Source organism: Bos mutus, chromosome 1, assembly GCF_027580195.1.
Source record: "Bos mutus isolate GX-2022 chromosome 1, NWIPB_WYAK_1.1, whole genome shotgun sequence".
Taxonomy (NCBI): Eukaryota; Metazoa; Chordata; class Mammalia; order Artiodactyla; family Bovidae; genus Bos; species Bos mutus.
In genome coordinates, this window is record NC_091617.1 from 155,268,207 (window position 1) to 155,296,093 (window position 27,887).

At 51.8% G+C, this 27,887-nt stretch overlaps 1 long non-coding RNA gene across 3 annotated transcripts; it reads right to left on the reverse strand.

Moving 5' to 3' along the window:
• Positions 1-2,946: 2,946 nt before the first annotated feature.
• On the reverse strand, positions 2,947-27,077 carry LOC138989402 (uncharacterized). Of its 3 annotated transcripts, XR_011465669.1 has the most exons (6): positions 24,080-27,077; positions 18,198-18,413; positions 17,321-17,698; positions 16,792-17,073; positions 15,488-15,600; positions 2,947-3,508 (listed from the first exon to the last, which is right to left on the reverse strand). It is a non-coding gene; the product is annotated as an uncharacterized lncRNA (long non-coding RNA). The 3 variants fall into 3 exon arrangements; XR_011465670.1 differs by lacking the exon at positions 24,080-27,077 and having other exon boundaries at positions 17,542-17,698; positions 18,198-19,131; XR_011465671.1 differs by lacking the exons at positions 2,947-3,508; positions 24,080-27,077 and adding an exon at positions 14,190-15,147 and having other exon boundaries at positions 18,198-19,131.
• Positions 27,078-27,887: the final 810 nt, after the last annotated feature.

The following is a 27,887-nucleotide window of genomic DNA, read 5'->3' on the forward strand; positions in this document are numbered from 1 at the left end:
CGACACTCCAGGAGCCTTCCTAGAAGAGAGCCGCCATCTGGGGAGACAGATAAACCGGGCTGAAAGGAGGGCGTCGCAGTCCTGCTCGGCGGACTTGTGGCTGGGTGTTCTCTGACCAGCTCTGCGCTGACCGGGTGCCAAGCCTGCCTGAGCCTCTGACCCTGAAGACTCTCCAACACCCCCAGGCTGCACTCCACCCCCAGCGAAAAAGGCCTCATCTACCCCCACCTCCTTCCCCTCAGAGGGCGCTGGGTGCTGGGGAAGGAAGCGGCCCTGGCAGGGAGACGTGAGGGCTGTATGGGAGGCCAGGTCTGAGGTCGGGGTCTGGCCCCTTCTGCGTGGTGCTGGGGGCACCACAGCCCTCCTGGACCCCCACGGACGGGATGGGGACATTCTCATGGACCTCTTCACTGGACGGCCGCCGAGCTCCCGCACCCATAGGTGTCTGTGGTCAAAGGCACCCAGGCTGGCCCAGCCGGCCACCTGGGACAGAGGCTGGTGCTGACCTTCAGTGGCGACCCCAGTGTGTCGGGGACACTCCTGCGAGTGGCCCCCTGACACACACAGCACTTCTGACCTCGAGGGTCTGGGTTTTCCCCACACTGAGCATCTCCCCGGCCACCGCTGGGTGTCCTACAAGCTAACTCAGTGCTACCACGCCTCCCTGGGGTGATAGCAAGCCCCACAGGTGATGCCAGCCGCAAGTCCAGCTTGTCACCTGTGCTCTGACTGACCAACTGTAAGTCGGGGTTCCCAGGACCCCTCCTCGGGTTCCACTGATCTGCAGGAGCAGCTCCCAGAGCCCTCGGAAACAGCCATGTTCACCAGTTTATTATGTAATTAAGGAGATGATAAAGGACACAGACAAGCAGCCAGGCCAAGAAACACACAGGCGAGGTCGGGAAGTGTCCCGCAGGAAGGGGCTTCTGTCCCCGAGGAGTGGGGTGCATCACCTCCCATCCTGGATGTGTCTGCTGACCTGGACGCCCTGCATCTTAGGATGGGATGGTGTGGAGGCTTCCTCACATGGGCCTGACCACCGGTCACTCCATCTCCAGCCCCCTCCCTACTCCAGGGAAGTTCCGAGGCTCTAATCCTGGCTTGGTCTTTCCAGCAACCAGACTCATCCAGGCCATGGAGTGGAGGGGAGGGAGGGGTTAAAGCTGAGTTCTGCTCTGTCAGCACGAAGAGAGGCGATGCTTGGGCGGGGGCAGGGTGGAAAGTGAGCTGGGGTCTCCGGGGGGCGGGGGGGCACTTTCTGTTGTCAGTGAGAGGAGGACAAACAAAGGACAAAAGGATGCTGTCGCTTGTGAAGGCTGGAGAACCAGCCCCTCACACCCCAAGGAGGGAAAGAGGAGAGTAATCAGCTAATGGACACAGGACGGGAGACGCTGCTCTGCCCCGGGACCAGAGTCTCGGAGCCTCTGTGCTCGACTGTAAATCAGCTGGGGAGGCCTCCAGGTGACCTCTGAGAAATGGAGCCATGCCCCCAAAGCCCCACTCACAGGGCCCGGTGACAGAGCTCCCTGGACAGATGGATGGTGAGGGAGGTCGCAGGAAGTACCAGCTCTGAGCCACCGCTGCCAGGCTGGAAAGTCACAGGCAGAATGTGCTTTCTTCCCTCACTCTGTGGGTGGAAGGGGCACTAGGGATCTCCACTTTTCCCCAGACACTCCCTGCATGAGGGCCAGAGACCAGCAGGGAGGCCAAGGGCCCCCAGGTGCATTTCTGAGAATTCAGGGGTTCAGCCTTGGCGGGCAGCCCCCTGTCTTCCACACTTGGCAGGGGTGGGGAAAGGATTCACTGCCCACCCCCTGCCGACCCGAAACACCCAGGGCAAAGGTGAAGGCCAGGATAATGCTCCTGTAGAGCCAGCAGTCCCCGGAGGTGGGGGGATGAGACCCCATCCACCTAAGAGTTCCGTTGGGTGGGAGAAAGGGCCACGAGGAGGTCAGAGGAGGGGCCGTCCACACCCTGACCCCCCCTGGGTGCCTCCCAGGGCAGGGCTCCACTGGGGCCCGTTTGCCCAGGGGCCCATTGAGTTATCCATGTGCAGCAGCCCCTGATGAGTGACGTCTGTGCCTGGGACACTCCCAGATGAGTACAGAGGCCTTCTAGCAGCAGTCATTGTGTATAATGGGACCCCCGATCGCAGAGCCCGGCCCCAAAGCAAATGTCCACCCCAGGCCCCAGCTTCCAGGCAGGACACCCTGGGAAGAGCGTGAGCCTCCTGCAGGCACAGCCTGGCCTCAGAGAGACTACCCTGGCTCTGAACCCCAGCACACGTGACCTCCCCAGGCCTCAGCGGCCTTCTCAAGGAGTGTCTGGATGGTAGGGGTGATCAGCGCCCCTTTGAGACGGGGTGGGGGGTGTGTGGGAGTGGATGGGGGAGGCAGCTGGCTGGGCTCCCAGAGGGACCGGACATCCTCAGCCGATGAAGGCAGATGCTGCAGGACGGAGGTGAGGGCCAGGCGCTAGGGGTCTGGGTCTGAGGAGTGGCGCTTGGGAAGACAAGGCAAGGCAGACCTGGAGGTCAGGAGCTGGGCAGTATAGACATCCACATTAGGCTGTGTGGGGACAGTGAGGGCTGGAGAGGCTGACCCCACAGCCCGGGAACACAGGCGGGTTCCTGTCTGCGCCGACGTGGCTGTGAACTACACCCGGGCACAGTCCTGCTGTCACTGAGCCCCAACCCTTCCGCGCGGGCTGGACCCAGGCTCTGTGTGGACGGATGAGTGAGTTGCAGTGGATGGACAGTCATGGCGAGCAGGATTCCCACACCCCTCCCTCCACAGGACCCCGAATCCCTGACAGACACCATGTCTCCAACGCCCACTTTCAACAGCACATCATCCAAAATCCTGTGGACACACGGACACAACACAGGGAGGTCCTGGCGGCTCCAAGACCTGGGGAAAGAGGGAAGAGAAGCCCGCTGAGCAAAAGCAGGAGAAAAAAAGCCTGCTGAGCACTTCCCCCACAGGGTCACAGCCACAGCTGTGCCTGGTTCTGGGAAGGACCCCCATCCTATGGGTGAAGGGCTAGGGTCCAGGCTGCTTAGGGCCTGGAAGACCCACCCCCTTGGGACAGAGCAGGTTTGTGGCAGGGCGGTGGCCTGTGACCAGCTGAGGCTGGTGGCTTGAAACGTCCAGCTTACTCCTTTATTTCATTGTCAAACCCAAGTCCATGTGCCTGATGCACTGTGAGGCCAGACAAACCAAAAACTTGGAGTCTGGAGCAGAGGAAGGTTTACTGTAGGTCTGAGCAAGGAGACTGGCAGCTTGTGCTCAAAAGTCCCTACTCCCCGGTGGCTTTTCGGGAAGGGTTTTTAAAGGCAACATGTAGGGTAAGGGCTGCAGGCTGTGGTTTTCTTCTGATTGGTGGTGAGGTAACGGGATGGTCTTCTAGGAATCTCCATCATCAGCCATCTAGTCCCGACCAGTCTAGGGACTACTCATTCATGGCCATCATTCAGTGAACTTCTTCCATTTGGTGAGGATTTCAGTATCTGTAGAACAATTCAGGAGTGTGTATCAGACAGTTATCAAGCTACTTCAGGGAGGAACTAAAGATTCTGTGATTACCATATGGCTGATCTATTTTTTTAAATTGTCACCAGTTTTGACCCAACTGCCATTTTTCGTTACTCAATGCTCACATCCTTTCAAGCATTAATTCTTGAGCCAGGCTTCAGTGACTCAGAGGCGGCCACGGAGACTACAGCTTTTTTTACAAACGAGGCAGGTGGAGGACTCTGGGGTGGAGTCTGTCCCAGGAAGGTCCCAGAGGGTCCTGCTCTGTTACAACTTCACTGTTCTGGAGGAAACTATGAGGTCCCCCTTCACAGGGCCCGCAGCACCATGACTGCTACTGGGGACAAGCAAACACTAGAGGCAGAGAAGAAGCCCTCCTGTGGTGGAGGTGAAACCATCCTGAGGTCTCATCAGCCCGGCAGGCAGAGCTGACTCCATCCCAAACGTGCTCGGCCTCAGAAACAGAACCATGAGACAATGGCAAGGGGTCCCCAGCAGGGGAGAGATCCTGTCCTTGCAGAAAGCAGGGAGGTGGAGCTAAAGAGGGAGAGTGCACATGGGTGCCCTGGAAGTTCAAGTGTAAAAGCTTCAGCAGGAGGGGAGTTCTCAGAGGACTCGCCATGGGAGATAGATCCAGTGAACTGGGTGCCGCCTGCTCAGATGCAGGGGAAAGTAAAAGCCGCGGAAGTTTTAGAGACACAATCCCACACGAGTGAGGCGTGAAGATACTTTTGTGGAATAGAGACAATTTCAGTTCAGTTCAGTTCAGTCGCTCAGTCGTGTCTGACTCTTTGCGACCCCATGAATTGCAGCATGCCAGGCCTGCCTGTCCGTCACCAATTGCCAGAGATCACTCAAACTCATATCCATTGAGTCAATAATGCCATCCAGCCATCTCATCCTCTGTCATCCCCTTCTCCTCCTGTCCCAATCCCTCCCAGGATCAGAGTCTTTTCCAATGAGTCAACTCTTCGTATCAGGTGGCCAAAGTATTGGAGTTTCAGCTTTAGCATCAGTCCTTCCAAAGAACACCCAGGACTGATCTCCTTTAGGATGGACTGTTGGATCTCCTTGCAGTCCAAGGGACTCTCAAGAGTCTTCTACAACACCACAGTTCAAAAGCATCAATTCTTTGGTGCTCAGCTTTCTTCACAGTCCAACTCCCACATCCATACATGACCACTGGAAAAACCATAGCCTTGACTAGATGGACCTTTGTTGGCAAAGTAATGTCTTTGCTTTTTAATATGCTATGTAGGTTGGTCATAACTTTCAGAAGTAAAAATTTGCAGTGTGGCCAGTCCTGGGCTATTGCATTACGTTCTTTGTATGAATGAGCCAACACAAGGTCAGTGTCAAAGGCCTGGGAGTCAATGTGCTCTGATTCTAGAGTATGTGTTTCTAGAACAAGCGATACCTCCAAGTTTCAAGAAACAGAATGCCCAACTCTGATGGACCTCAACATGAACTTGCTAATAAATACTGACTCCTGTGACAGGACAGTCCAGAGCAGATATGATCAGGTTTCCAGACCCATTGCTGCAAATATCTGTTTGTGCAGCTCTGCACATGTCAGCCTTACCGTTGGGGTGGCTGCCCTCATAATGTCAAAGAAGCTGCTAGTTCCAGTCTTCACACCTACATCCACACCCACAGGGCCTGTGGTGGGGTGGGTGTGCCTCTTCTATCTGGTCATCACAGCTCTTCATGCTCAGAACTGTGCCAGGACTAGGGGACCCAGAGCTGTTCTCAAACCATATCCTTTACTCCAGTGAAAGTGAAAGTCGCTCAGTCTTGTCCAACTCTTTGCAATCCCATAGACTGTGCATGGAATGCTCTAGCCAGAATACTGGAGTGGGTAGCCTTTGCCTTCTCCAGGGGATCTTCCCAACCCAGGGATCGAACCCAGGTCACCTGCATTGCGGGCAGATTCTTTACCAGCTGAGCCACAAGGTTAAATCTCCCGCCTCCGCTGAAAACAGCCCGTGGTGTCGCTCTGTCCCAGCATGTTCCCAAAGCCTGAACTTTGACCTTTGAAACAGCTGCACAATTCATTCTAGGGGAGATCGTGCTTGTTATCCCCGGAAGCAAAGCTGCAGGGACCCACGAAAGGCTTTCAACCTTGCTGGTTCTTTGCCGGCAGAGGTATCAACATTATAGGAAACAAAAGTCCTTTCTCTTTTTTTGGTTTATAAAAGCACAAATCAGGGCCCAAAGCGCCCTAGACTGAGTGGCAGGACGGGAACCCTTGCTGCAGAGAAGAGGAGAAGGCTGGGCACAGAGAGTCAGCCTGTCCTCAAGGTCAGGGTGGCAGGAGTGGCACGGCGCCTTGCCCAAAACAAACTCATTCACAGGAACCTGGGAGCCCAGCACAGCCCTCATGAGTCAGCGGCACCTGCACCCACCCTGCTTCTCACACTGAAGGGAGGATGGAGGAGGCCCTAGGGGGCACTTCGTGTTCACTTCTACAGGAGCAAGGCAGCACCCTGCTTCCACGAACGCCTCAGGGGGACCCCACCCCCCTCAGACTCTGTGGGGCTGAGTGTGGAAGAGGGTCTGGCTGGACGCCGACATGGACCGCCTCCCGGGCACGCGGGCCAGCTCTTCCCTGGCAGTTGTGTGAACTTGGCAACCGAAGTGAGAGAGGCCCATTTGACAAATTAAAGATGTGACGAAGGAAAAACATCTCTGGAAATTTCCACACGGGCACTGGGGAGCAAATCTGGTCACCCCATCCGGATGGCAAGCAGGCAGCCATGTTCCTGCCAAGAAGCCCTGCGGGGTGTGTTTCCGCACAGTGGGCTGGAAGAAGCCAGCGCTTAGCCGGGCTATTTCTTAAACACAAGACATGTTCAAAGAAGAATGCAGAAGATATTTGTCTTAAAAATTATGACCCACTCCTCTGGAGCTGTTTGCTGTGCGAGGAGTTCATATGGGATTTGTTCAAGTCCACTGACACAACTGCCCTTGGTGTGCGTCAGTTTAAATTTTTGTTTGTGTTGGCAGATTTGAGCATTTATCATTTTAAAACCCCAAAGGAACTTTAACACACTTTTGACGTAAAAGCAAGAGGCTGTGTTTTTAACACCAACAATTCACGGATTTCACCAAAAACCCACAAGTCCAACTTCTTGAATTGCTTGTGCTTTTGCCTGAAATTTTATTGGGAACAGAAATAAATCATCCACGTTTAAAGTGGAGGAGTTGATACATACACGCTTGGGAGCCTAGCACGAGAACCAGGGTGGTGAACAGTCACCCGGATCTTCCGCCTGTCCCTCGAAGCCTTCCGTCCGTTGCCTGTCACCATGATTCCCGTGCACGTCCCAGAGCTTCATGTAAGTGGAGTCGTCACCACGTTCACCTTGAGGTCTGGCATCCTCACGTGACTCAGCACTCACTCTCTGAGGTCCCTGCTGCAGTAGGTGGTCCCCTCCCTTACAGCTGCCAGCCTCCCCACTACAGCTGCCACAGTCCAGATCGTCTAGTGATGGACAGTGGGCTGAGCTTTGTCTTGGGTGATTACAAAACCGCTCTGAAGGCAGGTGATTGTTTCTCTTGGGTAGACACCCAGGAGGGGACTCCCGGATCCACACAACGTGACTCCTGAACGTTAACTCTAAGGAAGAGCCCCTCTGCCTCCTGGAGCAGCTGCACTTGCTGTGGTCCTGGCTCCTCGCCAGCATCTGGCTCAAGGCTCGCCTTTTTGACTTTCATCTTCTAGTGGGGTGTAGCGCTACCTCATGGGGTTTTTAATTTGCATTTCCCAAATGAATAATGGCACCTTTTCATGCGTTATTTGCTATAGATAAAATCCTTATTTTTCCCCTAGTATTGTTTGTTCCTTTTTTTTTAAAGTTCATCTATAACAGTTGTAGATATATAAACTGTAAAGATAACACAATGATTTCCTACACACCCATCCCGTTTTTCCCTATTAACATCTTGCATTCACGCGTGGCATTTGTTACAACGAGTGAACCAATAATCAACACACTATTGCTAATGAAACCAGGAAGTCACAGTCTGTTCAGACTCCTCAGTTTCCCCTACTGACCTTCTGCTGCCCCAGGGCTCCAGCCAGGCCCCCACATGACATGCAGCCATCGTGTCCCCTCAGAGCTCCTCTGGGCTGTGACAGTCTCTCAGACCTTCCTGTCTTTAACGACCTTGACGGTTTGGAGGAGGAGCCAGGCGTTTTTCAGGACGCCCCTCAGGGAAGACCACAGAGGGGAGGGGCCCTTCTCACCACGTCCCGTCAGGGTGCGTGCCGTCACGTGACCTCCATGGTGGACGCTGACCGTGGTCGCCCGGCTCAGGCGAGTCTGGCAGGTGTCTCCACTGTGCTGCCACCACCTCCCACCGTCCTCTGGAAGGAGGTCACTGTGCCCGCCCCCCACCCGAGGAGGGGCGCTCCCCTCCCCTGAGGACGGGACAGCTGCAGAGCCACGTGGATCCTCCTGGTTTCCTTCTCTGTCACTTGTTTATGTCAGGCTGGCCCTGGGGGTATTTATTTATTTTATGCTTTGGGTCGTGATCCAGTACTGTTGCTGTTCTGTTGCTGAACCGGCTCTGGCGCTGGCCCTCGGGAGTTCCTCGGTTGGCTCTGCTGTCCCCGACATGCCCGTCCATGGTGGCTGTTGTGGTTTGTTTCCAAGCACTTCCCTTCCTCGAGCCATTTCCTGCTCCTGTCTGAGAGTCAGTGTTCCTCCAGGGAGTCTGGTCCCTTCTCCGGGAAAGACCACGATTTGGGCACTGACGTGATCATTGCTGCCCGGTTGTGGCTGCTTCTAAGTCCACTCAGCTGATGAAGAAGGAAGTACATGTGTGCACATTAACCTGTGTGCATATCTCGCTTTATTGTGCTTTGCAGACATCGTGTTTTTGACAAATTGAAGGTTGTGGCAACCCTGTGTCAAGCAAGTCTCTGGTTCCATTTTTCCAACAGCATTTCATGTCTCATATTTGTGTCACATTTTGATAATTCTTCAGTTCAGTTCAGTTCAGTTGTGTTTGACTCTTTTTGACCCCATGGACTGCAGCACACCAGGCTTTCCTGTCCATCACCAATTCCCAGAGCTTACTCAAACTCATGTCTGTTGAATCGGTGATGCCATCCAACCATCTCATCCTCTGTCCTCCCCTTCTCCTCTTGCCTTCAATCTTTGCCAGCATCAGGGTCTTTTCCAGTGAGTTAGCTCTTCGAATCAGGTGGCCAAAGTATTGGAGTTTCAGCTTCAGCATCAGTCCTTCCAATGAATATTCAGGACTGATTTCCTTTAGGATGGACTAGTCTGATCTCCTTGCAGTCCAAGAGACTCTCAAGAGTCTTCTCCAACACCACAGTCCAAAAGCATTAATTCTTTGGCACTCAGCTTTCTTTATAGTATAACTCTCACATCCATACATGACTACTGGAAAAACCACAGCTTGGACTAGATGGACCTTTGTTTGCAAAGTAATGTCTCTGCTTTTTAATATACTATCTAAGTTGGTCAGAGCTTTTCTTCCAAGGACCAAGCATCTTTTAATTTCATGGCTGCAGTCACCACCTGAAGTGATTTGGGAGCCCAAGAAGATAAAGTCTGTCACTGTTTCCATTGTTTCCCCATCTATTTGCCACGAAGTGATGGGACCAGATGCCATGATCTTAGTTTTCTGAATGTAGAGTTTTAAGCCGGCTTTTTCACTGTCCTCTTTCATTTTCATCGAGAGGCTCTTTAGTTCTTCGCTCTCTGCCATAAGGGTGGTGTCATCTGAGATTACTGATTATTCTTGCAGTATTTCAAAACTTGACATTATTGTTGTATTTACTGTGATCTGTGATCAGTGATCTTTGTTGTCACTTCCACAGCTCTCTGAAGGCTCAGATGATGATTAGCATTTTAATCAAAAAGTATTTTTAATTAACTGATGTACATTGATTTTTATATACATAATGCTATTGTACACTTAGTAATCAACAGTATAGTATAAACATAACTTTAATATGCACTGGGAAACCAAAAATTTTGTGAGTCACTTTATTGCAACATTCACTTTACTGTCTGGAACTGAACCTGCGGTATTTCTGAGGTGTGACTGCACACATCTAAAATTCCTCCATTTATCCATTGGCGTCCTCCTTAAGCTAAACATGAGTCCACCCCGATGCCTCTAACTCTCCTCACCTTCCTGAGGTGTAACCTCCCCCGCAACAGGGGGACACCTGGCTCCCACCCCATCCACTTACCTGTTTAATGCCAGTATCAAAACTGTGCAGGACCTGCAGGGCCTTCCCAGGATCAGACCTGTCCTCATCCCCCATTTCTTGTTTGTAGAAGCCTTTAGCCACCTAAGCCTTCCCTGACTTCCAAAGAGTACATTTAATCAGAAAAGTGAGAAAATGTAGACACAAAGGAAAGTAGTAAAGCAAGACAAAATAAAAATACTTTAGCCATAAAACAAAGTCAGGAATGCTTAGTTCCTCCTCAAGGGCTATAGATAATATGATGAATATATTTAGGCTTTTTTGAAGAAACTAAACCCTGACCAGGTGGAGAAAGTGACTGCAAGATGATCACCAGCACACAGACTCCAGACAAGCTGGAGTCAGAAAACTGATAGCTGAAGTTCCTGAAATACCACTCTGGTATCTCACCACCAACCAATCAGAAGAATGTCCATGATCATGCACCCTGCAACCTTCACACCTAATGTTGCCTTTAAAACTTCTTCTCTAAGAGCCATTAGGGATTCAGATCTTTTGAGCATGAGCTGCCCGTTCTCCTTACCTAGTGTTCTGCAAATAAATGCTGTACTTTCCTTCACCACAACCTGGTATCAGTAGGCTGGCTTTGCTGTGCATCACGCGAGTAGACCCAAGCTCTGTTCAGTAACAGCATACACATATTGTTGTTGTTCAGTCGCTAAGTCATGTCCGACTCTTTGTGACCCCATGGGCTGCAGCACACCAGGCTTCCCTGTCCTTCACTATCTCCTAGAGTTTGCCCAAACCCATGTACATTGAGGTGGTGTTTCCATCCAACCACCTCATCCTCTGTCACTCCCTTCTTCTCCTGCCCTCAATCTTTATCAACCCATGTCCCCCAGGAAACAACTTTATCAACCTATGCACAATTTCTTTGGCCTTTGAACTTATAGACTCCACCCATTTCCAAAACTAGTCATTCCTAAGGAGGTCAATGAGGACGAACGCTCCCCAGTGAGGATGCTGTATACATTTGTGATACAGTAAGATTATTTTGTCACATTCTGGGTTCCATCCTGAGATCCCCAAACTCCTAAATGCACACAGTAAGGTATATTCTTCATGCTGTAAAGTTGACAAATGGACAATGTCATATATCCACCATTAGCGTCTCATACAGAATAATGTAACCACACTAAAAAAAAATATCCCTTTGCTTCACGTACCCAATCCCTCATTCCTTCTCACAAATTCCTGGCCATCACAGATCTTTTTACCATCACAACAGTTTCACCTTTTCCAGAACATCATAAATACAATTATAATTACGTGATATGCAGTCTTTTCAGACTAACTTCATTCACTGAGCAATCTGCATTTAAGATTCATCAAAAATGTTTTTCTGCATCTATTGAGAAGAAAGTATAGATTTTCTTTATTTCTATCTGTTATTGTGATGTGTTACATTGATTGATTTTCAAATGCGAAACCAACCTTGCATTCCTGAGATAAGCCTGTGGTTTCTCTTAATTTCTGTCTGTTACTGTGATGAATTAGATCAATTGATTTTCAAATGTTAAACCAGCCTTGCATTCCTGGGAAAAACCTTGCCACATCGTGATGCATTTTCCTTTTTACATATTGTTGTTGAGCTTGATTTGCTGACATTTAGTTGAGAATTTGGGCATCTACAGTCAACCAAGGAGAGAGTGGAGTGAATATTTAAAGTGTTGAAAGAAAACCTCCACCAACCTAGAACTCTGTTTGATGAAATTATCTCTTAAGAGTGAATAAAGACTTTCTCAGACAAACAAAAACTGAAGGAATTCATTGCCAGCAGACATGCTCCACAAGAAATATTTTTTCTAAAGTTCTCTGGGGAGAAGGGCATGCTATAGGTCAGAAACTTGGATCTACATACAGAAATGAGTGTTTAAGAAGGAATAAAGATAAAATAAAATCCTTTTCATCCTTATTCTTAATTGATCTAAAGCATAACTGTTTAAAGTAGTAATAATAGCAATGTTTTGGGTGACTAAGTAAAACAAACAACAGCAATGGCCAGGAGAATGGAGTGAAATCTTGGAACACTCGCCTGTAAGGCACCTCCACTCTATATGAAGCAGTACAGTTAAAACTGAAAGTGGGCTTAAATTAACCTCAGATAAACCTCACTAAGGTCATATTTTAATGTATACTGCAAACTGTAGGAGTAGCACTTAAATATTTTTTAAATCAGGAAAATTGATATGCTAAGAAGGAGATAAATGGAATCATATAAGATGTTTAATTAAAGCAGAAAAAGTAGAAAAAAAACCTCACAACTTGATAAGTCGTATACTCATTTTCATCCTGGTTAAAATACTTTGAAATTTTCCTATAATTTTTTTTTCTAATTTGTGCATCATTTAGATATCTGTTTTTAGTTTCTGAATATTTGGAGATTACCTAGTTTTGTTATTGAATCTTAATTGATTTTCACTGTGGCCAGAGAACATACTTTGAATGACCTGGATCCTTTAAATTTATTGAGAATCGTTTTATGGGCCAGAATATGGTCTATTTTTGTACATCAACTATGTGGAGCAAAAAGGTTATGTATTCTGCTGTGGTTGGGTGACATCCTCTACAAATATTAATTTGATTGATAGTATCATTTAAGTCGTTTATTCATTTACTAAGTTCTCTGTCCATTTGTTCTATTAATTATTGAGATAAGGTGTTGAAATCTCCAACTACAATTGTTGATTTGTTCTTTTCCTTCCGGTTCTAGCAATTCTTGCTTCCCTGTTTTGAAGCTTTTTATCAGGTACATAAATGCTTAGGGTGTTAGTCCTCATGATGAATTGATCCCTTTCTTATTACAGAATAATCCTTCATATTTCTTACAATGTTTCTTGCCCTGATATCTACTTATCCAATGTTATGAGTCACTCCAACTATCTGTTAAGTAGTATCATTATGTTATGTATTTTCCCATCCTTTTATTTTTAACCTATTTGTATCTTTACATTTAAAGTGTTTTTCCTGTTGGCAGTATATTATTTGGTCTTGCTCTTTTATTAAATCTTACAATTTCTGTTCCAATTGGAATCTTTTGACCATTAGAATATCAATGTGGTTATTAATATGGTTAAGTTTAAATCTATCATCTATTTATTCTAAATTTGTCTCATCTGCTATTCTTTTGCCTTCTTTGAGATTAATAGTTTTTAATTCCATATATCTTTTATGTTTGCTTATTAGCCATAATTCTTTCTTTTTTCTTTTATCTGTGGCTCTAGGTTTATAATGCACCTCCTTAACTTAGCACAGTACTATTATGCAGTGTGTGCTGTGCTAAGTTGCTTCAGTCATGTCCGACTCTTTGCAACCCTATGGACTATAGCCCTCCAGGCTCCTCTGTCCATGGGATTCTCCAGGCAAAAACACTGGTGTGGGTTGCTGTGCCTTCCTCCAGGGAATCTTGTATTACAAGAGTAGATTTCTGTTTCTCCCTCCCAGTATTTATGCAATTGTTGTCATGCATTTTACTTCTAAGTTTGTGACAAACCCCACTATACACTATTTTTCCTTTAAGAAGTCAGTTATATTTTAGGGATTTTAAAAAACATCTTTATATTTATTCATATTTTTCCATTTTTGATGCTTCTCTTTCCTCTGTACTGATTCAGATTTTCCTTCTTCTCAAAGGACTTTCTTTAATATTTCTGGTGATGTACATCCATTGGTGTGAAGACTTTCAGTCTTCCCATGTCTAAAAACGCCTATTTTACCTCCGTTTTTGAAAGACAATTTTTTGGGTGTATAATTCTAGTTTGGGTCTGTATCTTCCAGTACTTCAAAGAGGTTGCTCCATTGTGCTCTAATTTGCAGTGTTTCCATGATAAGAGCTATTATTCTTTTCTTCTTTTACTATATGAAAGTGTCTTTCCTCCCTCTGACTGGTTTTAAGATTTTTCTCTTTGTCATTAGTTCTGAACAGTTTGATCGTGCTGTGCCTTGGTATTATTTTCTTATTATTTCTTGTGCTTGGGATTTATTGAGATTCTTGGATCTGTGCATTCATGTTGTTCAAATGTTTGTCCCTCTACCTTGGGGAACATTGGTAATACACATATTAGAGGACTTTAAGTTGTTACACTTCCTATTCGTTTTTTTTTAGGATATGTTTTTGTGTTTCATTTTGTACAGTTTCTAGCACTGTATCTTCAAGTTTACTAATCTTTTCTCCTGTGATGTCTCAGTTCAGTTCAGTTCAGTCACTTAGTCGTGTCTGACTCTTTGCGACCCCATGAATCGCAGCACGCCAGGCCTCCCTGTCCATCACCAACTCCCGGAGTTCACTCAGACTCATGTCCATCGAAGTCAGGGATGCCATCCAGCCATCTCATCCTCTGTTGTCCCCTTCTCCTCCTGCCCCCAATCCCTCCCAGCATCAGAGTCTTTTCCAATGAGTCTGCTACTCCCCTCCAGTGTATTTTTCACCTTGAACATTGTAGTTTTCATCTTTAGAAATTTGATTTGGATCTTTTATATCTGTATCTGTCTTTATCACATCTACTCTTTTTTCTAACTTCTTGAACATAAAAATATAGTTCTAACAAATGTCTTAATGTCTTTGTCTACTAAATCTGTTTTCTTTGTCATTTCTGGATCTGTTTCTATGGACTGATTTTTATCTTCATTTTCAGTTGTATTTTCCTGCCTTTGTGCCATCCCACAATAAGTCATAAGTCTTGAGAGAAAGGAGTTGTTTCCAAGTCAATTGCTTTCCAGAACAAGCTCAAGCGTGCTAATAGGAACACAAAAATATCTCACATGGGGAAAACATGATGTCTGATAGCCAATAGAAAATTATGGGATGTCAGACATGACTGAATGACTAACACTTTCACGTTCAAGAGGAAAATGTGGGTAGGAACCACAGTACAGTCTTACTTTGAAAAGAATTGCACAGAGGAAATTCCAGAAATCTGAAGAGGATCCCCATCCAGAAGTCAGGTGAACACAACTGTGTGGGTGTTCTCACACTGGCAGGCGCCAGTGCTCTCTGCCCAGAACTGGGTGCCGTGGTTAAAACAAACCTCTCCACACACCCCCAACCCCTACCCCCACGGGGGCCACTTTGACAGCATACTTTTATGTCCAGGAAAGGATCTTATAAATATCCTTGTGCACCAGCACGATGGTGACTGTTCAAGGTGATTAGTTCTTTGCTGCCACTCAGAAGAGAACCTGAAGCTCCTGTGTGTGGGTTTAGAGCTGTCTCCAAGATTTATTGAGAAAGGGGGAAAGTATGCACAGTCCGCCAGCAGCCACGCAGCAGAGAGGCGACGTGGACACGCGTGCTGCTGCATGTTTGGGGTGGGTTCTCCCCTGGATGGAGACTGCCTGTAGGGGGCGGGGCAGGGATGGCAGGACCTGCATGGAGAGGGGATGGGCATATCATTGCATCACTTTTTATACTTTTTGACATTTGAACTATGCAAATATACTACCCGTTCCAAAAAAGAAAGACAAAAAACCCCTGAAAACATAGGTTTTCTAAAAACCTTTGCAAGTTGGACTGTCAAAACAGCACTCTCATGACTTTAACATGATTATTTTTAATTCTCATTTTGAGTAGTCATCATCTCTGTAGCTTGCCCATCCTTCATAGTGCATGTTCCTCTTTTTCTTGTTGGCCCAACAACCTCATCAAACATAGGAATATGCAAATATGTGTACACACACACCCGTTGCCTGAAGACACCAGCCCTACCTGGCAGGTCTGAGCAGACGTGTTCGCAGTGAGCCTCGGGGCTGTGGTCCCTTGTGGAGCTCTCTGACCTAAAGGTGTTTTCAGTTGAACGAAGACTCTGATACTGGGAAAGACTGAAGGCAGGAGAACAAGGGGGAAGCAGAGGACAAGATGGTTAGATGGTATCACTGACTCAGTGGACATGAGTTTGAGCAAACTCCAGGAGATGGTGAAGGACAGGGAAGCCTGGTGTGCTGCAGTCCATGGGGTCGCAGAGTCAGACACAAGTGAGCAATGAAGGCATGCCCTGCAGTCTTTCCTTTGTGATTCCTGCCTTCGGCAGCCCCAGATCTACGTGGTTATTGATGTTTATGTTAAACTTTGACTTACCTGGAACTGTTCCTCTGATGATGTGAATCTACCTTTGTCTTATCCCCAGTGGCCATGTGTGCCAGCCCTGCCCCTTCCCCATGGTCACGGCCCTGTGTAAGCAGCCTCCACCCAGCCTGTCCCAGATCCTCAGGTCAGCGCCACTCTCTGCAAACAAAAGTAATCCCATCATACATGTGCATCATAGAGGCGAGCTTTAGAGACAAATGTGATCCTTATATTTTGATGGACTTCCTTCTGTTTCTACAGATCCGTCCTGGGGAACTGACTCAACAACACAGAGCCACCCCTGAGGCTCCGGGTACGTTTTCCCCTTATTTAGATATCCATCCGAAAATATTTTTTGTTTCCCTATGTATGCTCTGCATGTTTCTTGTTGTGTATTTCCAGATATCTTACACTTTATTCTACATATGTCCATGTGCTGTGTGTGCTGAGTCACTTCAGTCATGTCTGACTCTGTGTGACCCCATGGACTGTAGCCTGTCAGGCTCCTCTGTCCATGGAATTCTCCAGGCAAGAATACTGGAGTGGGTTGCCATGCCCTCCTCCAGGGGATCTTCAAGACCCAGTATGTCTCCTGAATTGGCAGGCAGGTTCTTTACCACTAGTGCTACCTGGGAAGCCCCACATATGCCCATACATATACATATCATATACATAATTTTTTAGCCAGTTACTTTACTTAATTCTCTTACGATGCTAACACGTTTCACTTGACTCTAGTGGATGGTCTAAATCTGTAGCCAAAGGCAGGGGAGTAACTCCAGTGTGGGTCACGGGACCTTTGTACACTTCCTGGTATTCCCATCCAGCCACATGGTTCGGCACCCATCAGGGCCTCTGCTTGCCCACCTTGGTAGCTATCTTCTCCTACCCTGGAGAAGAAGCCGCAACCCAGGCATGGGGCAGAGGCAAGACTTTCAGACACTGACCTCTGGGCTCATGTGCTGCACCTTGAAAGCTGGGGTCCAGCTCCTTGACCCTGTGTCCCTGTGGTCATCTCCTGCATGGTGTCATTCTCCTCTCTTCTGCTGCAAGAAGCTGGGTGAGGATGGGTCCGGATCTCTGGCACAGGGAGGGCTGGTGTGGCTCAAGCCTCGAGGGAGCGTTCTGGGCAGCCGAGGCGGGTGCTGTGGTCAGCGCTGCCCACGGAGCTGTCCATAGCGATAGAATCGGCCCACGCCTGCACTGTCCATTCACACGTGACCAAGGGCCTGAAACAGAGGAACTGGGTTTCAAATTCTGCTTAATTTATTTGTCAGGACACGGTTAGTGGTCACTGTGGTGGACAGAGCAGGTATGGAGATGACAGGAAGCCTTAGACGCCCGGCTGGTCCAGGCAGGACCGCAGTTGGCTGCAGCTGGGTTTGGGCAAGAACTTGGGAAAGCAGAATTTCTTGAGAGGTGGAGGGGGCGGGGCCTGCGGAGGGGCGGGGTGTGCGGAGGGGCGGGGCCATGCACCTGGGCACTGCACGCTCCTCTTCTCTGATTCTGGCCACATCTAGGGCCCCAGGAAGCGTGCAGGCCAGCCTTCTGGATGTCACAGTTGGTCCTCAGGGTCCCCTCTGTGATCTCAGGTCTCTAATGGCCGTGTCACAGCCCCCTATGTGAGGTGTGGGGTTTGGAGACCACCTCGGGACATGGCAGGTTCCCTATCTGAACTGACGGGAAGGCCGTGTCACCTGTCAGGGCTACAGTGGGGCCCCCGGGGCACAAAGCCTGAGGCTGGAAGAGGGGACACGGGCCCCAGCTGCTGGTCCATGCTCTGCTCCTCTGCACTGTTTGAAGTTGTGAGAGTCATTTCCCCAAGTTGAAGATGCAACTGTGACCTTGATAAACCTGCACAAAAGGTTCCAGAGAGTCAAGACAGCACCGTTGGGGCCGTGGCTTCATCCTCTAGTCTGAGGGGAGGCTGGCCAAGGTACCCCACTAACGGGAGGTGGGCAGGGGACTGGGTGGCCGCCCCCACCTGCTCCTGCCTCCTGCCTCACTTCCTTGCGTCCAGCTGGCAGACCCTAGAGGCAGAGGCTGAGAAAGGACGGGACCCTCCCTGCCCCACAGCTGGCTTCTCTCAGTTCCTGTTGACCCAGGGCTGGGCGAACAGGACACAGCCACGGCCAGCTCTGCTCAGAAGGAGCCACGCAGACCAGGCAGTCCACTCCATGCTAGGTGTCAACTGCTTAGAGAGGTCTATGTACCTGGCAGCACCCTCTGGTGGGAAGACCCTCCCCAGGTTCCACTCCCACCCCCTAACCCCAGGAGGATCTAGTGATGTCCCCCTCCACCCAGATAGCCCTAGACCTGCAACCAGGCTTACAGGCCTCAGCTTGTCACTCACCCGCGGCTGTGTAGGTGGACCCATCCAGAGCAGGAGACAGCACCCCAGCTTCTCCCACAGGTGCCCCAGCTGGCAGGGTGGAGCCAGCACCCAGGCAGGATAGTCATGCCCACTCTGACCAGGTAGAGGGGTAGAGAACTGGGGGCCAGACACTGCCCTTGATGTGCACAGGCCTGAGGAAACAGCCAGCGCTATTTCCCTCCATGCCCAGGGTCCCTGGAGATGAGAGGCCCAGGGAGGTCAGAGGTCCTGAAGGGGACTCTAGGCCAGCCTGGGACCATCTTCAGTGGTCACATTATGCCCTAAGTAAGCCCAGTCAGCCTCCCAACCATGTGCTCTGTGGGCCTCCGGCTGCCTGTCCAGCACCCCCCTGCCCCCCAGGGCTCTGGGGACCCCACTGCGGAGAGACTGCTGTGGTGTCCTTCCCACCCTTCCCTGCGGACCCAGCCCAGGATTTCTCCTCACTAGAGCTGGAGGCCAGGGGCTGTCACCTGGCTGAGATGGCCCTCCCTTCCCGCTGGAGTTTGCAGAGCCCAGCTTGTGAGCCATCCACCTCCCCAGCAGTAAGGAGGCCTGGACGCACTCATGGAGCAAGGGCATGCTGGTTGTTTACCAACCCACTGGCAGCCTCACTTTGGAGGTGCAGCTCTAAAAATACCCCGAATAGGTGTCCCCAGGGTGTGCCCGCCAAGGGTAAAGCTGCTGCTGAAACAGTGATGAGAGCTCTGCTCCTCAGAGGCAAGAAGCAGCTCCCCGCCCCAACCCTGTCCACCATCTCACTCTCCAGGGACGGAAGCCCAGGGCAGTGGGGTGCGGTCACCGGTATACCCACCTTCCCATGAGCACTGCTTTCTGTTCACGCTGAGGGCTGGTGTCGTCACCTGGATCACCAGATCCTCGTCTGAGCTACCCACCTTCCCATGGGCACTGCTTTCTGTTCACGCTGAGGGCTGGTGTCGTCACCTGGATCACCAGATCCTCGTCTGAGCTACCCACCTTCCCATGGGCACTGCTTTCTGTTCACGCTGAGGGCTGGTGTCGTCACCTGGATCACCAGATCCTCGTCTGAGCTACCCACCTTCCCATGGGCACTTGTTCACGCTGAGGGCTGGTGTCGTCACCTGGATCACCAGATCCTCGCCTGAGCTACCCACCTTCCCATGGGCACTGCTTTCTGTTCACGCTGAGGGCTGGTGTCGTCACCTCGATCACCAGATCCTCGTCTGAGCTACCCACCTTCCCATGGGCACTGCTTTCTGTTCACGCTGAGGGCTGGTGTCGTCACCTGGATCACCAGATCCTCGTCTGAGCTACCCACCTTCCCATGGGCACTGCTTTCTGTTCACGCTGAGGGCTGGTGTCGCCACCTCGATCACCAGATCCTCGCCTGAGCTACCCACCTTCCCATGGGCACTGCTTTCTGTTCACGCTGAGGGCTGGTGTCGTCACCTCGATCACCAGATCCTCGTCTGAGCTACCCACCTTCCCATGGGCACTGCTTTCTGTTCACGCTGAGGGCTGGTGTCGTCACCTCGATCACCAGATCCTCGTCTGAGCTACCCACCTTCCCATGGGCACTGCTTTCTGTTCACGCTGAGGGCTGGTGTCGTCACCCGATCACCAGATCCTCGTCTGAGCTACCCACCTTCCCATGGGCACTGCTTTCTGTTCACGCTGAGGGCTGGTGTCGTCACCTCGATCACCAGATCCTCGCCTGAGCTACCCACCTTCCCATGGGCACTGCTTTCTGTTCACGCTGAGGGCTGGTGTCGTCACCTCGATCACCAGATCCTCGCCTGAGCTACCCACCTTCCCATGGGCACTGCTTTCTGTTCACGCTGAGGGCTGGTGTCGTCACCTCGATCACCAGATCCTCGTCTGAGCTACCCACCTTCCCATGGGCACTGCTTTCTGTTCACGCTGAGGGCTGGTGTCGTCACCTGGATCACCAGATCCTCGTCTGAGCTACCCACCTTCCCATGGGCACCGCTTTCTGTTCACGCTGAGGGCTGGTGTCGTCACCTGGATCACCAGATCCTCGTCTGAGCTACCCACCTTCCCATGGGCACTGCTTTCTGTTCACGCTGAGGGCTGGTGTCGTCACCTGGATCACCAGATCCTCGTCTGAGCTACCCACCTTCCCATGGGCACTGCTTTCTGTTCACGCTGAGGGCTGGTGTCGTCACCTCGATCACCAGATCCTCGTCTGAGCTACCCACCTTCCCATGGGCACTGCTTTCTGTTCACGCTGAGGGCTGGTGTCGTCACCGATCACCAGATCCTCGCCTGAGCTACCCACCTTCCCATGGGCACTGCTTTCTGTTCACGCTGAGGGCTGGTGTCGTCACCTGGATCACCAGATCCTCGTCTGAGCTACCCACCTTCCCATGGGCACTGCTTTCTGTTCACGCTGAGGGCTGGTGTCGTCACCTCGATCACCAGATCCTCGTCTGAGCTACCCACCTTCCCATGGGCACTGCTTTCTGTTCACGCTGAGGGCTGGTGTCGTCACCTGGATCACCAGATCCTCGCCTGAGCTACCCACCTTCCCATGGGCACTGCTTTCTGTTCACGCTGAGGGCTGGTGTCGTCACCTCGATCACCAGATCCTCGTCTGAGCTACCCACCTTCCCATGGGCACTGCTTTCTGTTCACGCTGAGGGCTGGTGTCGTCACCTGGATCACCAGATCCTCGTCTGAGCTACCCACCTTCCCATGGGCACTGCTTTCTGTTCACGCTGAGGGCTGGTGTCGTCACCTGGATCACCAGATCCTCGTCTGAGCTACCCACCTTCCCATGGGCACTGCTTTCTGTTCACGCTGAGGGCTGGTGTCGTCACCTCGATCACCAGATCCTCGTCTGAGCTACCCACCTTCCCATGGGCACTGCTTTCTGTTCACGCTGAGGGCTGGTGTCGTCACCTGGATCACCAGATCCTCGTCTGAGCTACCCACCTTCCCATGGGCACTGCTTTCTGTTCATGCTGAGGGCTGGTGTCATCACCTGGATCACCAGATCCTCGTCACCTCGATCACCAGATCCTCGTCTGAGCTGGACAAGCTCACCCCTCTTGTCACCTGTGGATCAGCAGAATCTCCCAGGACAGAAGGGCAGAGGGCAGCTAGGACAGAGGTCACGAGGGCCCTGGCACCTCTCAGGGTGGGTGGCGCCAGCCTGTCCCCACCTGCCCCAGGTGAGTCACCCGAGGGGGAGAGGCCCTCACACAGCTCCATCTACATCCGTGGCCCCACTAGCCCTGTGGGCCCCACCAGGCAGTCAGCCAGGAGACCTGGTCTGAGTCAGCTCGGGACATGAAATGTGCCCCCAGCTCTGCCCCAGAGCACCCCTCTGCCTGCTCCTGTGAATGACCACGGGTGGTCTCTGCACCCCAACCCCCAGCTTCTCCTCTGGGGCTACACCCCTCTCAGGACTGAGACCAGAGCTGGTCCCTCTCTGCACATGGTCCTATGCCACTGGCCCCCCAGACCCCCCCACCTGTCTTTATGCTGTTGCTTCCCCTCCCCTGTGAGTGAGCAGAGACTGGAAGGTCATCCCTGTTCCCAGTGGAGCCAGGGGACTTCAACTGGTGACCTGCTGCCCACCTGCCGCCCACCTGCTGCCCACCTGCCAGCAGATGTGTGTTGGTGTGTCAGATGCTTTAGTCGGCTCGGGGCTTGGAAGAGAATTCAATTAGTTTTAATTAGTACAAATTTAATCAATGTTAATTAGTTTTAACTAATTTAACATTTTTAATTAGTTAAAAATCAGGGCTTTCACATAAAACATCAGACAGTAGACCCTTGGCACCTCTTTCCTCATCTCTCTGCCCACCTCCCTGCCAGCTTGTTCTTACTCCAAGGCTCTGACCCATGACCCAGGCAGCCTTGGGCACTGGGCTGCTGCCCATACAGAGCAGAAGTGTCAGGGAGACCACCAGGAGCCTCTGCCGTAGTCCCTGCCCTCTGCCCCCGAATAACGGGAAACCAGCAGAGAGGTGGCAACCCTGTCTGGGCCAAGCTCTGAGGCATCAGCTGGGACAGGTGAGCTGAGGCGTCACCTGGAGACACTGGGTCCCTGCCTGGCTCGCTCCCGGCCCTGTCCCCTGCCCCCTACCCCTGCCTGGCCACTCAGAGTCTGAAGAAAGAGGTGGTTTCAGGAGTCAGTAGGCGGCCTGGCCCCCGGGGGCGCACCCATCCTCAGGCCGCCTCACTGCCCAGCCCACCCACAGTCAGCTCTTAGGGCCCCAGGGCCAGGAGCCGGGGGAGCGAGGGTCCCAGAGCCAGGAGGGCAGTGAGGGCCATGAGGACACGTGAGAGAAGGTGCGAGCCACTGAGGACGGGGAGGGGGGGACAAGGGAGGGCAGACGAGCACCAGTGGGAGCACGTGCAGGCAAGGGCAAGGGCCAGCGAGGACAGTTATAAGCAGGCAGGGGCAGGCATGGGCAAGGGAGGATGTGTGAGGGCTAGGTGAGGGGCAGAGAGGACAGGTATCAGCAGGTGAGGGACGGTGAGAGCCAGTGAGGACAGCTATGAGCAAGTGAGGGCAGGCGAGGGCCTGTGAGAGCAGGTGAGGTGGAGGAGGGCAGGTATGGGCAGGTGAGGTGCAGGAGGCCAGGTATGGGCAGGTGAGGCAGATTAGGGCCAATGGGTACACAGTATGGGCAGGTGAGGGCCAGTGGGGACAGGTATGAGCAAGTGAGGGCAGGTGAGGGCCTGTGAGAGCAGGTGAGGTGGAGGAGGGCAGGTGTGAGCAGGTGAAGTGGAGGAGGGCAGGTGTGAGCAGGTGAGGTGGAGGAAGGCAGGTGTGAGCAGGTGAGGGTCAGTTTGGACACCCAGCCTGTGCTCTACCACACCCATGTCTTCCTGAAAACCCTGCTTCCAAGGTTCTAAGTGCCACTCCTGCCTGTGGGCATTTCTGTGGGCATCATCTCAGTCCACTGAGCACCGACCACCTCTGCTGACCGACTATCCTGCCAGTGACCACTGGGCTGGGTCCCAGCCTCCAGGTCTGTGCCTGCCCCCGCCACCAGCATTGCCAGGTGCAAGGGCCCACAGGGACCTGTGACAACTGTGCCTCTGGGCAGCAGCCTAGCATGGGGGGTGGACCAGTCCACTCTCCATCCTACAGGCAGGAAAGAGCCCCTCACTGGGCCCCTCGGCTTGAGGAGAATTCCCAGGCGGCCACTGCCCTGGAGTGGAGCACCTCTGAAGTGTAGGCATGTGGTCATGTGCCCCGGTGCCCTGCACCCCGCTCGGCGGCCACTGGTGTCCCTGCCTCTGCTCAGGGTTGGGGGGTGCTGCTGCTTGTGAAGGGAGGTGATGTCTGCACCCCACCCAGGTGGGGGTGCTCTGCCCACTCTCTTCTTCCCACTGCCACGCACCACCCCCTCCTGATCCCCCAGGGCTGCTGGTTCCAGGGCCGGCAGGGTGGGCCTGCCTGGCACTGCGCCCAGCCCAGCTCTTAGGCTCCAAAGCATGGCTCTTGTGCCTGGTTGCCCATGAAGCTGGGCCGTGAGGCCAGCAGCCACCTGGTGGTCAAATCCTGACAGGGTACATCTCAACGGCCTCACTATCAGAAAAAACAATGGAAAATAAGCCAGTTTCAGGGCTGTTTATGTAAAGGCTTAAAATGGGTCCAGTAACAGGGTCAAGGATTTGGAGACATGAACCCATGGATGAGACCATAAATCCTGAATGCAGGACAGGGTCCTTGGTGGGGGAACAAGAGGGGTGAGGTTAGGGAAATTTGGCTCCCTGGGTTTCCTAGTAAAATTGGAAGGTGAGGCAGGAGATGGATGGACTCTAGGCTGGGCATTTACAACTGGTCTCCTGCTTACATTTCTGGGGACAATAAAAAGATGGACTTCAGGCCAGACACTTACATGTAATCTCCTGCTTACGTCGCTTGAGACAGGTAGGCTCCAGGTTTGGCATTTACAATCAGGCTCCTGTTTGCTCTCCGAAACGGAAGTAACAACAGAAATAGGATAAACAGCCAGGCTTTGTCTCTTGCAGACACCTTGATTCAACAGGAACAGAGAGGGGTTATCTGAGTAAAGGATTGCTGCTGCTACTTGCTGCTAAGTCGCTTCAGTCGTGTCCAACTCTGTGCGACCCCGCCAGGCTCCCCCGTCCCTGGGATTCTCCAGGCAAGAACACTGGAGTGGGTTGCCATTTCCTTCTCCAATTCATGAAAGTGAAAAGTGAAAGTGAAGTCACTCGTCGTGTCCGACGCTTAGCGACCCCATGGACTGTAGCCTACCAGGCTCCTCCGTCCATGGGATTTTCCAGGCAAGAGTACTGGAGTGGGATGCCAGTAGGAGGTCGTATATTCCCCATCCTCAGGGAACAAGGGAGACATTGCACATGAGCAGAAAGGGTCCTTGGGGGTCAAAAGGAGGAGGCATAATACGTGATGCTAATATGTGATCCCATAGGCCTCTGGGCTGGACTCCATAACACACACACACAAGTTGGGGAGGGCCCTAGGGAAGGTCAGGCATGGAGAACGAAACCAGATAATTAGCCAAAGGTTGAAAAAAGACCCAGAGAACCGTCCTATATAATTGACTTAACCACCTCTTTACCGAGTTCCTCCTCACTCTGGGGGACGCCCACACCCTTTCTTTCCCGGTGCGCATCTCTGCCTTGCTTCTGTCTGAACTAAACACGCTGTTTCTCTGGGAGCTGTCCCACTTGTTGTGCTGTGTATCTGTTAATAAACTTCCCCAAGGGCGACTCTCAAGACCCTGTCACAGAGCACACTCATGCATCTTTCCGCAGGTACTCTGTTTTTTCCAACAAATGTGTTACTTTTCTCTTTATCATCTGCCCCTGAGTCAGAATTCCTTCTTGTCTAGACAGGCAAGGACTGGAAATTTAGGCCTTATCTGCTGGGCTCTGTGGTCCAGCAGCTAGGACTCCTGGGAAGGAAACTAAGGTCTCTCTTCCAGCTACTGCTTACTGCTGCGTGTGTCCAAAATCATAGCCAGCACATGTGCTCAGTCATGTCTGACTCTTTGCGACGTATGGACTATAGCCCACAAGGCTCCTCTGTCCATGGCAGCAATACTAGAGTGGGTTGCCATGCCCTCCTCCAGGGGATCTTCCTGACCCAGGGATCCATCTCACATCTCCTGAGTCTCCTGCATTGCAGGCGAATTCTTTACCGCTGAATCACCAGGGAAGCCTGTTCAAAATCATTAGGATCTAGTAAATCTGGACGGTGGATTAATAGTAAAATAAGAGTAATAAAAGTTTAAAAATGTATAAAAGTGAAATAAAGTAGGGAAAACCCCAAACCCCAACAGAAATGTTTGTCTTCAATTTGTCAGTAGCAATAACGGCATAGCAGCCCGACAGTCAGAAGGTGGAAGAGAACCAAGTGTCCCCTGGAGGATGATGGACAAGCAGAACACAGTCCATGCACTCGATGGAGTATTGTTCAGCCTCAGGAGGCAGGACACTCTGACCCCTGCTGTAACACAAGGGAACCCCAGTGTGATACTCAGCTAAATAAGCCAGTCACAGAAGGACAGACGCTGAACGACCCCCTGATATGAGGTCCCTGAAGGAGTCAGATCCATAGAGACAGAAGGGACATGGTGGGGGAGGGGGAGTGTTTCATGGGGGCAGAGTATTCATTTGGAAGATGGAAAGTTCTGGAGACAGACAGTGGCGATGCTTGCTCAACAGCGTGATTGACCTTAATCACCCTAAACTGCGCACTTAAAATCGGTTGCAATGGTACATTTCATGTTAAGTATGTTTTAACCACAGTAAAAAAGTAATAATAGGGACTTCCTTGGTGGTCCTATGGCTAAGACTCCACGCTCCCAGCGTGGGGGGGCCAGGTTGGACCCCTGGTTAGGGAACTAGATCCCACATGCTGCAACTAAGATCTAGCCACAGTCAAATAAAGAATTTTTTTTAAGTAATAATAATTGCCAGGCCTAGTGATGTTGGTGCCATGGGGACCCAGTGGGTGTGAATGGAGACAGGAGATGTGAAAGCACAGCCCCCAGCGGTGACTCCTCTGGGACTGCATCCTGGGGTTCCGGGGGGGTCCTCCAATATGGTCACTACAGGGTAATGAGGGGCTTGTCACTCAGCAGCGTCTCTGCTCCCCCAGAGGGAGGCGGCCGGAGGCTCACAGTGTGCAGTGCCCACCCCCAGACCCCTCTGCCCTCTGACCAGGCTGCACTGGTCCTGATCATTGGGGGCTGGGGAGGGCCAGTATATATCACCTGTTGGGTGGGCTCCTCTTCTGGGGCAATGTGAGGTAGTGAGATTCCAGTGCTGAGAATATGCGTGCTTTAACATGAGAGAATCTGTTGGCTCTGCATTGCAGGGAGAGAGTTCCTCGTGCTCCAGGTCTGTGCAAAAGCCACGAAGCAGGGGTACATGTTGTCCCCCCATGACTTGGGCATGGGGAAGGGTGGGCCAGCAGGCAGGCCCTGGGTCCGGCAGACCCCCACAGGAGTGTGCTCAGCCCAGGACAATAGGGCTGGGCAGCCACGAGGGCCTCAGCTGGAGGGATTGCTGAGGAAGGGCTGGGGCCCTGGGGTTGCTCCAGGCAAGGCGCCTCCTCCTGACCTGGTCCAGGCACAACAGCGATGTGCTTGTCCCTCCACCCAGGGACCCCTCAGTGTCCCCAGATCAGATGTATTACTCAGCTACACGCAGAGCCGCACTGCCCCCTCGTGGCCGGCCACTGGCCTGAGGCTCGTTCCAGCATGGGTCCTTCTGCTTCCTGGCTCTCACTGAACAGAGGAGCAGAGAACAGCGCCACAGAACATGGAGGACACTCTAACCTGAGAGCCCTGCTCACTTATTCCATGCGCCTCCCTCTTCTGGGTCCTAGGACCCCCAGAGGGGACAGTCTCTGCCTCCTGAGCTGCAAGAGGGGCTGCGGGGACCACCAGCTGACACACAAACAGATGGACAGGGAGAGAACCAGAGTGTGCATCTGGAAGCAGGGGGAGGGCTGGGGGGTGGGTGGGGAGAAGCAGGGAGGGGAGGGGCGGGGAGGGGAGGGCTGTGGGGGAGAGGCAGGGAGGAGAGGGGCGGGGAGGGAAGGTGTGGGGAGGGGTCGGGGAGGGGAGGGGTAGGGAGGGAGGGATACGGAGGGGAGGGGTAGAAGGATGGGGGAGAGGCAGGGAGGGGAGAGGTGGGGAGGGCAGAGGTGGGGAGGGGTGGCAGGTGGGCGGGGAAGGAGGAATGGAGGGGTGATGGAGGCCGGGATGTGGAGTAAGCACTACTGACCCACCTGACCCTGCAGTCTCTATGGGTTGGACCTGAGATCATTGAGTCCTCTCAATGTCTTTCAGTTCAGTTCAGTTCAGTCGCTCAGTCATGTCCGACTCTTTGCAACCTCATGAATCACAGCACGCCAGGCCTCCCTGTCCATCACCAACTCCCAGAGTTCACCCAGACTCATGTCCATCGAGTCAGTGATGCCATCCAGCCATCTCATCTTCTGTTGTCCCCTTCTTCTCCTGCCCCCAATCCTTCCCAGCATCAGTGTCTTTACTGCCTGGAAAATCCCATGGATGGAGGAACCTGGCAGGCTTCAGTTCATGGGGCGCTAAGGGTCGAACATGACTGAGAGACTTCACTTTCACTTTTCACTTTCATGCATTGGAGAAGGAAATGGCAACTCACTCCAGTGTTCTTGCCTGGAGAATCCCA